General features: G+C 66.3%; 1 protein-coding gene across 6 annotated transcripts in view; it reads right to left on the reverse strand.

Annotated features, from left to right (window-relative positions):
• The window catches only part of NFIC (nuclear factor I C), a 62,180-nt gene that overhangs the window by 32,414 nt on the left and 17,158 nt on the right, over nucleotides 1-12,608 (reverse strand). The window lies entirely within an intron of this gene.

Raw genomic sequence — 12,608 nt, forward strand, 5'->3', positions numbered from 1 at the left:
CAGATGCTTCTGCGGGCCCGGGCGGCCATTTTGTCGGCGCAGGAGGCGAGGCTGGCACGGGGCTGGGCGCGGGCGGGGCGCGGGGGGCTCGCGGGCTCGGGGCTGCCGGCGGCTCCGCTCCGGGTGCCACCGGGGCCGCGAAAAACAGGTTAAAAATACCCACACGCGCGTCCCCCCCCCCCCCGCGGTCCCCTCCAATGTCAAATGTGTCAACGCCACCCGGGGAGGGGGGCAGACTTAAAATAACTTGCTGTTTACATTTGGAGCAAATTCTTGGCTTCTCCGTCAGCCGAGCCAGGGCCTCCTCCCGCCTCCCTGGCAGGCCCGGCAGCGGCCGCGGGGGGGGACCGGGGGCGCGGGGCCACATGTCCCCGGGCTGAGCACACGTGGGCGGCCCGGGAGGGGACGGAGGCCCCCGACCCCACGAGGCCGCGCGGCGGACGGAGCCCAGCGGGAGCGCGTGAGGACACCGGCTGCCCGAGGCGGGCAAGGGGCGGGGGGGCGGGGGCCACGACCCCCCAGCTCACCCCTGCTTTCTGAGGCCTCTAGGGCCGCCCCCCAACCCCCCTGCCCCACTGTGCCCCGCCCCCCACGAGGCCACCAAGGGAGGCGGACACTGAGGAGGCCCCAGGCCTCGGGCCTGCCGGGAGTTGTGTGGCCTCGGGCCTTGCGGGGGGGCACCCCTAGCCCCGCAGTGGGGTCAGTAGAATGGTCCCCCCCACCCAGCCCTGCTTGCGGGGACACAGGGGCCCCAGGCCCCCCTCATGCTCATCTCCCTTTCTGCACAGAGCAGGTGTCAACGTGCACACCCTTCAGGTGCTGGGCAGCCCGTTTCGTGGGGGGTCAAAGCGAGGGCCGCGGGCAGGTGGGGCCCGGGTCCCACCGCCAGCGAGTGGGCCAGCACGTCGGAGCCCAGTTACTCTAAACCCACGGCCTCGGCGCCAGAGGGGGAGGCCGCGGGAGACTTTGCTGCTCCCCCGGCCTTCCTGACAACCTCTCTTCGGGGAGCCTGGCACACAGTCGGTGCTCAATAAATGCTCACATGTAGCCAGCACTCGATGGATGCTTGTAGGCAAGTGATGACGATCCCAGTGGGGGCCGCACGCAGTAGGCACCCAATACATACATGCTTGTCGTGTGACTGGCTGGCATGATCCTGATGGGGCCTGGTACACAACAGGTGCACAATAAACGCTTGTGCAAGGAACTGGAGGAATGGTGGGAAAATCGGGGAATATTCAAAGGGAAAGACCTGGCCGAGGGCGATACAGACTCCAGTCACTGGTGACGCAGGGGGTTCTGAGAGCAGGCCCGGGACAGAGTGTGGAACGTCACCCCAACACTGCCCACCTCGGTCCCCTTGGGCCCTCGAGGATCAGCAGAAATCCTCTCTCGAGTAGATCCCCCCGATGGCTCCAGATCCTGAATGTCTCAGAGGGTAGAGAAGCCTGAGGAAGTAACTGGAGTCTGTCCTGGGGGCCCAGGACAGCTTCCTGGGGGAGCGGATATTGGAGCTGGGGCTTTGATGTGTGAGTAGGAGTTTGCCAGGCACTGAAGGGGCTCCTGGGGGGTGAGAAGAGTGCACGAAAGTAATAACCACCACTTCCACGTATTGCGTGTTTGTACGGCAGGGGCTGTGGGGCCTGGGTCCAGGGGCTCAGCTACAGCTGCATCCCCTCCGCCAGCCAGGAACCCCGAGCTGACCCCAGAGCCACCAGCACTCTGCTCTCACCTCTCCAGTTAGCACCCGAGGGGACCTGGGTGTGCAGGGGGGGGTTGCTGTGCATCCCCCACGAGTCTCCCCAACATCCCAGGAGGACGTGCCCAGAACCTCAGGCTGGCCAGGTGAACCCCTGCAGCCTCTTCCCCAGGCATCCAGTAATTCCTACTGGCCCCAGCAGTGTGCCCATTTCACAGACCTGGAAACTGAGGCACGGCGAGTGGCCCGGAGTCAGGACCCCTGTTCCAGAGGCATCTTCATGTTCCCGGGGCATCAGAGCCATGGCGTGAGGTGACCGCCCACCCCCCCGGCCTCGCCCCCAGATGGGCAGCAGGACACCAGCCTCTGCACCTTGTGCTGGAACCTGTGCAGGCACCTGGTGCCTTCCGTGTCCGCGCTCCCATTTTCCCGGAACAAAGCAGGGCCTCCGAGGTCGCGGGTGGTCTCCCCGCCTGGGGCCTGTCTCGGTGAGCATGCGCGCTTCCCCCTGCACACCTCCCGTGCCGGCCTCTGGCCTCCTTGCGGCCCATCCCTGAGAAGGCGCCTACTGCGTGCTAGGTGCTCCTGGAACCCACTGGACACTCATGGATTATCGCTCCCGTTTCACAGACAAGGAAACCGAGGCACAGAGCAGGGCAGGCGCTGGCCTATAAAGCTCCCCTGATGAGATCGGAGATAAAATGGTCAAGACGCTGCCCCGCGGGGACCCCCCAGGCCCCAGGGGCCTCCTGGGTTGCACCCAGCTAGCCTGACAGCAGCGCCCCATTCCCAGAGGGTGTCTGGGCAGGTCTAGGGCGTCCTGCCCTGACTTCAGCACCCCTCCCCTGCTATGCCCAGGCAGGTGCCCTGCGGCAGGGGGGTGGGGGCACACAATCCGGGCGGTCAGCCTGCAGGCTCCACGCGGCCCCGGCTGCGACAAGGGAACCAACCGGGAGAGGGTCCCTGTCCCTCTCCTGAACCCCCACGGTGGCCTGGGCCCGTTGACTCCCTCCAGCCCCCTTCCTGCCTGCGTCTGTGCTCCACACGGTGGCCAGAGGGCGCCTGTGAGCCCTCCAGGGCCCCCATCTCCCCCTGGTCAAGGCCCAAGTGCTTCCAGCAGAGCCCCCAAGGCCCTGCACACCTGCCCCGGCCCCTCCTCCCTCTCTCGCCTTCACCCACTCCGCTCCAGCCGCACGAGCCTCCCTGCTGCTCCTCCAAACCGCCAGGCCCAGGGCTGCCCCAGGGCCTTTGCACAGGCTGTTCCTCCCACCTGCAATGCTCTCCTGCCATTCGTTTGCACAGCCGGCTCCTCAACCCTCAGGTCCCAGCTCAAACAGCGCCCCCCGTAGCCCCCATCTCTATTCCTGAGTCATCCACTGACTACACCATGGTTCTAGCTGGGTGGGTGCTGGGTGGGCGCGCTCTACGCCGCCCCAGACCACTCGCCAGTGCTCACACACTTCCCCCCACCACCACCCCGGCAACCCCACGGGGCGAGCATATTTTACAGGTGGGGAAACTAAGGCTAGGGTCAGAAGCCGAGCAGGCCCAAGCCAGGGATCACTGTGCCCCAGCGGCTGACCTGCGGCCAACAACACAGTTGATCGTCAACAACATCAACGACAGTAATAGTAACGACACCGAGGAGGCACTGACCCACACAGAATCGGCCCGTGGATCCAGTTCCCCGGTGTGGGTGGGGGCGGGGGGGCGGGGGGAGGACCCGGGGGGCCACCGGCCCCTTTAAGAGCTTCCCCCTCCCCAGCTGGGCGCTGGCCCGGCCTCTCCTTATGTAAGCAGCCCAGCCGCCCTTGCATAACCTGGTTACATAAGGAAGCAGGGAACAGGCTTGTCCATCCGGCAGCAACCTGTCCCGGGCCGTCTGCGGGGCCGGCCTGGGGCGCAGGAGCGCTGGGCCACCCAGAGTGGCCACCGGGCGCAGCCCCGGCCACGGGCCTTGGGGTCGGCTCCCGCGGGGGGCGCACACAGGGCATCCTCGGCGGGGAGGCAGCGGGCTTCTGGTCCGCGGGTGGACGGGCCTCCCATTGCTCCGAAGGTGAGACTGAGCCCAGAGAGGGCGAGCGAGCAGCCCAGCGCGGCCCAGCCCCGAGCGCAGCGCAGACGTGGACGGTGCGGCCTCAGCGGAGCCCCGACGTCCCCACTCCTTCGCACAGCGGGGCTGCGGCAGCAGCTTTCTCGCCACGCCTAGTGTACAGCTGGCACTCAATAAATGCAGCAGCACTCAACTCCGTGGGGCCTGCTCGAAAAGCCTTTTAATTCTATCAACCCGCTTGCCCCTGGGCAGCTGGCGTGGCCACTGCCCTGTGCTACCCTGAAGCCGCAGGGACAGAGGGGAATGCGTGAGGGTGACCCCCTCCCCCCCAGCCGGGAAGAGTGCCGACTGTATACCGACCTCTGGCCCAGATACTGTCCCGACAACGAGCCCCGAGGTGGACTCGGGAGCCCGAGAGACAGACCGGGAAGCCAACCGAGGCATGGAGAGCCTGGATTTGTCCAAGGCCCAATCCAAGCCCTACCCCGCGTGCACCGTCTCTGTCCCCAGCGGGTCTCCCCAGCCCCGGACCCTCCGTCTGCCCCCCGGGGAGCTTGGGGGTGTCTGGGGATGGCAGCCCCCCACCCCCGTCCATTCCCCATCTTTGGCAGGGGTGTGGCTCGGGAGGGGAGGCGGCCCCCTCCTTCCCCTTCTCTGTGGGCACTGGCCCTTTAAGGCAGCAGGCGGCCAGGGCTTGTCCCGGGGTTACCCCAAGGGGCGGGGTGTGGTCGGGAACAAGGGGCCCATTCAGCTGCCGCTGCCACCTCCGGGCAGCCCACGGGCTGGCCTGGGTGGGAGGTAGGGAGGAGGCTGGCAAAGGCAGGGACAGTGAGGGGCGAGCAGAGGCAGAGACGGGCGCTGGGAGGGAGGCAGAGACACAGAGACGGACAGAGAGACACGGAGAGACACACCCGGCCTCTCGGCAGCACCTCCTGCTCCCCTGGGTCCCTGAACTGAGTGTGAGGCTGGCCCAACCCCCAGCTGGGGTGCAGCCCCCCAAGAGGCCCCTTGATCCAGCCAAACCTGGTGCCCACCGGCTAGCACCGACGTCCTATAGGCCCAAGGAGGTGGGGTGGTGGTCCTGGGCCATTCTGGGGAGGTCCCTGACACATCTCCAACTGCCCCTTCCGAGGGGACCCCTGTGGGCCTGGGTTCCAGTCCTGACGCTGCCTTTTAGCTACCTGGCCTCGGGCCAGTGGCTTCTCCTCTCGGGGCCTCCATTTCCTCGACTCTGACATGCAGGTCACGCCCATCTCTACCTCGCTGGCATGAGGATAAAATGAAATGGTGCTAACAGGACCTGACATCTACTGAGGGTCCAGCTGGGGGCGTCCCTGGGATGCCCGCAAGCGCCCCCCGTACACGCACGCCAACGCCCAGACACACTTGCGTGCACTCTGCCTCCCTCCAGGTGTCAGTCTCGAGGACAGCCACTGCCTTCAACTGAGGACCTACTAAACACCCCTCCTGGTGTCCCTGGGCCCCACAGCAGCCTCTGGAACCCACCCCCCACCCTGGGGTTCTGCGTCCCCACATCCAGTAAGCGTCAGATCCAACAAAGTCTCGATTCCTGTTCCCAGGACTACCGGGTTGCAGGTTCTCGCAGTCACGTAACCCCCATGAAATGCCCCCAGACATCTCACCCCAGAACTGGGGCCCCGGTCCAGCCAGCTGCCCGCCCCCCATCCCCAAGAAGGCAGCCTGCCTCCTGAGAACCTGCGTGGGATATGTGAGATCTGTCCCCAGCTGCTGAAAAGAAACCCACCTCGAAGAAGGCGAGGACCCACGTGTTCTAGAACCCAACCCGCAGGTCTCTGGAGCTTGGCCCTCAGTGGAGCAAAAACCCAGGGTGACACGTTTTCGTAAAGCATCCTGGACGCTGCGTCGAGACCCTCGGTGACCCAGCTGGGGAAATTCTTGGTTCAACTCCCAGGTGGTCCAGAGTACCCTCGAGGAATTCTAGATCGAGGGACCGGCTTGCCGATCCAGGTTCCAGAGCAAGGCCCTAGAGCAGTTACCTGGATCCTTAAATCGGCCAACCTCAAAGAATTCTAAGGCTGCCCTGAGCACAGCGGCTCTCAACCGGGGTGACTCTGTCCCCTGGGGGACACCTGTCGACGTCTGGAGACATTTCTGGTGGTCACAGTTAAGTGGGTGGGGGTCAGAGTAGACACCAGGGTAGATGCCCGAGGGGTCAGAACGCAGTCTCCCTGGGGGGCTCAGGGGGGCTCAGCATGGGGCTTCTGCCCTCAGGGGACACTAGGGCCATGTCTGGGCACATCTGTGGCCGCACAATTGGGGTGCTCCTGCATCCCAGAGGGGTGCAGGCCAGGGATGCTGCTCAGCCCTCCTCAGCGCCCTGGACGCCAACCAGACATTGGCCGAGCCCCGAGGTCAGTGGTGCCAAAGGGGAGAGACCTGCCTTTCTACATTCAAAAGCGCCAAGGTGAGGCCTTCTAGAACCTACTCCCTGGATTTCCAAGAAGCCAAGTGGGGAATTCTAGGACGCCCTCCTCACGTTCTCTGTGATCCAGCCGGGGGCCGACCTGAGACGGGGCCTTGAAATCATTTGGACTTCACATGCTCCAGCGCGGAGCTGCCCGGGTCCCCATGTGGCTCTGCGCCCCGCAACGTGGCTGCTCAGAATCGGGGGGGGGGTGTGAGTGTAAAACACACACTGACGTCAGAGACAGAACAAATAAAATAACGTAAAACACCCCAATAACCCATTCAGGCCGACGACGCGTCAAAAGGACGAGACTGCGGACGTCCCGGGTGACCACGTTGTTAATTAACCCAACTTCCCCTGGGTACGTATGTACGCGCTTCAGAGTGCGGACACCTGAAAGACAACAACGTTCAACTGTCTATGTGGCTCGCCGGGTATCGCACCCAAGCCCGCCGAGGAGACCCACGCGGAGCCCATCGCGGGGCTTGAACTCAGGACCCTGGGCTGTGATGGAGCGTCAGAGGCCAAAGCCTCGGAGCCACCCCGGCGCCCCCCGCCTGGGAGAACTGCAGAGCCGCGGGGACGGTGAGGATGGTGAGGGTTCCCGAACTCAGGCCTGGGGAGATCCAGAACCGGCCTCCTGCAGGATTTGGAAGCCTCCTCAGCTTCTGGCGCTCTAGAATCATCCCCCCACTCCCCGCCCCAGGCTTGGAGCCCCTGCCCGCCACACGCGCGTCGTCTTCCCTGAGGCGCCAGGGTCCCCGTCCACCTGCGCCTCCCAACACCCCTGAAAGCCAGCCCGGAGGCCAAGATGGTGCAGAAGGGACCAGAGGCAGGGCCCTCTCCGGGCGGCCCGGGACAACGCCCCACCCCTCCCTGGGCCTCGGTCTCCCCGTCTGGACCAGACATGCAGTGTCCCCGTGTGCCCCCTCCCTCACCCTTCGCCACATCTGACCATCTGTGACTTCCTGCCCACACCCAGCTGGAGGAAGAGGGGCTGGCCTGGCAGCTGGCAGGGGGGGCGGGGGGTGCCAGAGATGTCCCTAGCTGCCCTCGGCGTCCCCTCGGCTCCCTGGGCAGAGGGCCAAGGTGGCAAGTGCAGCCCCCCCCACGCCGGGGTGGACGCCACAGGTGCAGCAGGCCGCCTCCCCCTCCTGCCGGCTCCGGGGAGAGCCCGGCCCGGCCCTGCCCTCCCTCACCCTGGGGGCGGCCCCCGGAGCCCCTGCAACCCTGCCATGGCGGCATCACGGCCGCAGGGGTGCGGAGGGCCGCAGCGCAGCACCTACTCGTGGACTCGCGCCCTCTGCTCGTTCTGCAGACGCAGCAGCACAGAGATGGGCGCTGCGCTGCCCAAGAGCACCCAGCAGGCCAGAGAGCAGAGCCGACCAGAGCCCCAGCGCCTTGAGGGTGACGCTCTCTCACTGCGTCCCCAGAGCCGTATCTCCACGAATTATTCATCAGCACGCGATACCTACAGAACTCGGTAGGATCAACGCGGACGGCAACAATCGCATCAGTGGGAGTAAGATACACACGACGACGTAGATTCACCGCCGTAACCCCCTGCAGCTCAGGGCACCGAGCACCCTCACCCCGTCGCGCACCCTCCCCGACCACAGTCTCCAGAACCTTCCATCTCCCCGCACGGAGACCCCGTCCCCAGGAAGCACTGACCCCCGCCCCCTGCCCCACCCCTGGCTCCCACCACCTCCTCTGTCTCTGTGGACGGGCCTCCTCTGGGGACTTCCTGGGAGTGGGGTCCTGCGGGAGGCGTCCTTCTGGGCCTGGGTCCCCTCCCTGAGCCCGGTGTCCTCGGGGTCCGTCCACACGGGGCAGGTGGCAGGGCCCTTTCCTTCCTGGGATGACAAATGGCTTTCGAATGCTGGCTTACCCTGTACCCCGCATTCTACACTCCCCACGTGTTCCCTACTTTCACCCTACGGGGCGCGGCGAGGAGCGCACAGGTGTTCTCACCCTGCCCACGTGAGACGGAAGGAAACCGAGATGCAGGCAGTGACGTCACTTACCAAAGGCCGCGAATCTCAGGAGCCGTGAGATTTGAGCCAGGGTGGTCTGGCCACAGATTGTGCCCCAACTCTCCCCAAAACACGGCCAGCGCCCCCGCCCCCGGCTCCTGGCCTCTGCTCCGTGAGCACAACCCTCACCTGTCGCTGTCTGCCGCTGGCCGTGAGCCTGGAGGCCTGCCATCGCTATAAATACACCGTCAGCTGGCGTCTGGGCCTCACAGCCGTGCAGCCACCTTCCCTGCACAGACAGACGGCGTACACCTGGCTGCCCGGCCCTGGGGGTGCTCCGGCCGCCAGCAGCCCCTCACCCCTCCGCCGCCCAGACACCTGGAGAGGGCGGCCGGCCGGCTGCCAGTGGACGAGCCCGTCCCGGGTCACAGGTGTCCCTGTGGGTTCACTGGGCGGGAAGAAGGCCCGAGGTCTCAGAGTGCCACTGAGGCGCCCTCCCACTGTCGCCTCGGGCTGGGGAGAGCATCCAGGAAGGGGCTGGGCATTTATTTAGCGCTTCCTGTATAGGGAGGGGATCGCTGACTCCGGTCCTCAGTGCGGTGGACACAGTTCTCACGCTCCCCGTTTACAGATGGGAAAACCAAGGCTTCACAGGGGAATGCATCTCACGGACTCACTCTGTCCGTCACGCAGATAAACGGGTGACCTCACACCCTCCTGCCCACCCCTCGTCTCCCAAGGGCCCAGTGCTGGGATGGAGTTTAACGGGGTTGGAGGCAGGGGGACCCTCAGTCATGAGCCCGCTTGCTCCTCTCTGTGCCCCACAAGGCCCTACCTTCCTGCCCTCAGCTCCGCCCGCCTCCCCCGCAGACCAGAGAGGGCAGGGCTCTGCCCTCGGTCACACAGCTGACCCGGGCCCCCTTGCTCCACACTGAGGCCCCTTCTCCTGCACCCGAACCCAGGGTGTGCTTTACGGTGACCCCGGCCCCCGGGCTCGGTCACACTGGGCTCTTCAACGTGGCTCACCGCTACTCATTCATTTATTCGCCCTGTACCCAGCGCCTCCTCTTTTTATCGGCTGCACAAACCGGGAGGGGATAACCTCCAACGTGCTTTCCGGCTTCGGAGCACTCAGGATCCTGCGGCTTCTAACTCTGCTCCGATTCTCCGGGGCTGTGTGGCCCTGGGCCGGTGGCTGGCGCTCTCTGGGCCCTTTCCTTACCCGAGCCCGGGGACAAGGTAGCAGTCCCCCCCTTTCGGGGTGGTGGAGAGGAGTCCACGAGCGAGAACATGGGGTGAGCCCAGGAGCAGGCACCCGGTGTTGGACCCACATGACACGTGTTCGCCATTACTATACCCGTCGCTACTGCCGCTTCCCGCTCCCGTGGGGGGGGTGGGGACCCTCCGGGGGTGCCCCGGGAGCCCCTCCAGCAGCTGCAAGCCTCCCAAGCCCGGCCCCGGCCCGCAGCGCCACCCCGGGAGGTTGGCACCGCACAAGGCGGGAACGGGAGGCCGGCCCGCGGCAGCGTCAGCAGATGGGCACCATCTGGGCTGGCGGCTCGGGGCGGGCTGGCAGCTGCCGGGGCGGGCGGGCCTGGCACCCCTCCCCCGCCCGGCCCTGGCACGGCGCCCGCCCGCGCCTCGGGTTTCTCGGGCCGCCAGAGGGGGCGGGGAGGCCTGGCCGGGCTTCAGGGCTGGGCCGGCGGCTTCCCTCTCTGGGCCCCGGTTCCTGCAGGCTCCCTCCCAAGTGCCGGGCAGGTGGAGGAGTGGCGGGCTCCCCGCTCCGGGCCTCCCCGGAAGCCACGCGGCGCAGCGGGCCTGGCCTCCCCGCCACGGTCCCCCGGGGCCTTCCTGCCCTGCTCCTCAGGCTCCGGGGCGCTGGCCTCTGGGCCTTTGCACTGGCTTTGCCCCCCCCCCCCACTGTGCACTCACACAAATCCCTCTGTGGCTCCCAAACTTCCTTCAGGCGCATCCCTGGGCACTCCCCCCCCCAACTCCTGGGTCTGGAGTGCCCCACACCCTGCCCCTGCTTTCTTTTCCTGCCCTTGTTCTTATTCACTGAACTGTGACCTGGCGGTTTCCGGGTCCCCCCCTCAGTTGCACCCCACCCAACACAGCCGTTCCGCAGACAGCCCCCCCATAGCCCCAAAGTAGAGCTCGCATTGCCCCCTCCTCACGGTCCCCCCAGATGTGCCCTAGGCAGCCCCCAGGGCAACACCGAGTGCTGCCCCTGGAATCAGGGCCCTCTGGTCCCAGAGGGATGCCCAGAGTCACCAGATTTAGCCTCAGGAGGCACCCCCGGCTCTGACCGGGCCGCAGTGCAGCCGCAGTGGTGAGGGCACCTTCTCAGAGCTCACCTCCCCTCCCCCCCTCAAATAAACCTGAGGATGGAGGGCGGGGGGCACCCCTGTCCAGCAGAGACGCACGGGCTGGGGCTGCCAGGTCGGAGGTGGTGCCCTTGCAGCTGCAGGGGGGCCCCGCCCCAACATCCACCTGCACCCACTCCCAGAGGCCTGTCCCCTGCCTCCCCATCCAGTCCATGGCTCCCGGCAGGGCTGGGTGAAGGGAGTGCCATGCTGTGGTCAGGGGGCGGCCAGCTCTCTCCACTGTCATACCGACACCTGCCTCACCAAGAACAGAGACTTCACTGGGCCTGGAACGAGGTTGGGGGGTCCTGGAGGGTGGCCCCAGGGTCTGGGGAGCCTAGAACCCGGCCCCAACCCTGACGTGCCAAACACGCTGCCCGGGTAGCGGCTTTGGAGCGCACGATTTACCTCCATCCTCTCCCACCGTCGGGGGCGGAGGGCTGGGGGCCATCCTCCACAGCAGCTGCCTGCACCCACAACCCCCTCTGCCCCCCACCCTCCCCGGCAGTGGGGCCTTGGGCAGCCAGGGCCCTGCGCTGCGCCTGTTTCCTCATCTGCGGCGGGAGGAGTACGACAGTGACCCCGCCCTTGTAGGGCTGCTGACAGACCCGGAAAGAACTGCTAGGCGCTCAGGAAAAATGCCCGGCAGAGAGAAAGGGGACTTAGGAGCTGGGGTGCTGAAGCATACGCAGGAGCTTTCCGTGTGCTCCCCGGGGCGCAGCAAGGCAAAGGCGTGGAATTGGTAAATGGTAACTAAGCACGATGAGGATGGTATGGAGTGGGGGGTGGTAAGAACAGTGGCCCGCAGAGCCCTCCCCGCCAGCCGGCCCCCCCACGCCCCCCTGTAGGGGCTGTCTGGGGAGCACTCACCACGAGGACCCAACCAGGTAGCTATCCTGAGCTTCCCGCCTTAAGGACAAGGAAAGGAGGCACAGAGAGGTTAGGTGACTTGTCTGGGGTGGCCCAGCGGGCAAGTGCTGAGCCGGCCTTGGACGGAGCCTTAGCCTCACTCGCGGGGGCTGCAGTTGCGGCTGGGTCGGGGAGGGGGGGCAGCTGGAGCAGGGCATGAGGGGCGTTGGGAGCACGGCCGGACCACTCTGACCTGCCCCAGCCCCGAGGCCCATCGCCCATGGCTGGCCTGGAGGGGAAGGCAGGGCGGCCGGACGCGAAGGTGTCTGGGGAAGCCTGGAGGCCTGGCCTGCCTGCTGAGCCCAGGGGGGAGGGGGCGGCTGGGGGAGGGGAGGCGCCTGCAGATTGTGCTGACACAGGCAGAAAACTCGCTTCAAAATTTTATCAGCTCAGCGCGGAGGAGGTGGGGGCAGGGCCGGGCTCAGAGGATGGATGTGGTGGGAGAGGCCTGGCCCCGCATGGCAATGCGCCCTCCGCCCCCAAGGCCACCCCCGCCCCCCCGCCAGGGACAGGCGGTCACCCAGGTGGCGTCCACCCCTCTGCATCCTGGGCCTCGGAGGGTGGGGGCGGGGGCAGGAGGGGTCAAGGTCAAGGAGTCAAGGTCGAGACTGGGAAACTGCCCTGCGTCTCCCTCCCACACACCCCGGGGACCCAGAGCCCTGCAAGCTGGTCTGATCCTTCCTGGCCGGGGCAGCGCCATCGTTTCCACGCCTTCCAGAGGGGACAGGCACGGGGCAGTGATGCGTCCAAAGTCACACAGCCCACAAAGGGCAGTGGCCCCCACCTGTCCCCGCTACATGCCCCCGCCTCTCCCCCGGCCGCCTCCCATCTGTCTCTGGTGGTGCCACTTCCTCCCCAACCCCAGGCGCATGCTCCCATGGGGTTGTGCTCCTGCAGGGTCGCTGGGGCTGGTTTGCAGCCTGAGCTACCCAGGTGTGAACTACACTCCGCCCTGCCGGGGACCTGGGGCACACCTGACACTTGGGTTCCACGAGCACACTTGACTGTGTCCGCATGAAGACCTTCCCAGCTGACACCTGCCACATGGCAGGCCAGGGTTCACACTCCACATGCGTGATCCGGCCAATCCCCTGTGGCCTACTCCAGCTTCAGACTCAGGTGGCCGCCACTTGACAGATGGGGGAAACTGAGGCCC

Source organism: Canis aureus, chromosome 19 (assembly GCF_053574225.1).
Source record: "Canis aureus isolate CA01 chromosome 19, VMU_Caureus_v.1.0, whole genome shotgun sequence".
Taxonomy (NCBI): Eukaryota; Metazoa; Chordata; class Mammalia; order Carnivora; family Canidae; genus Canis; species Canis aureus.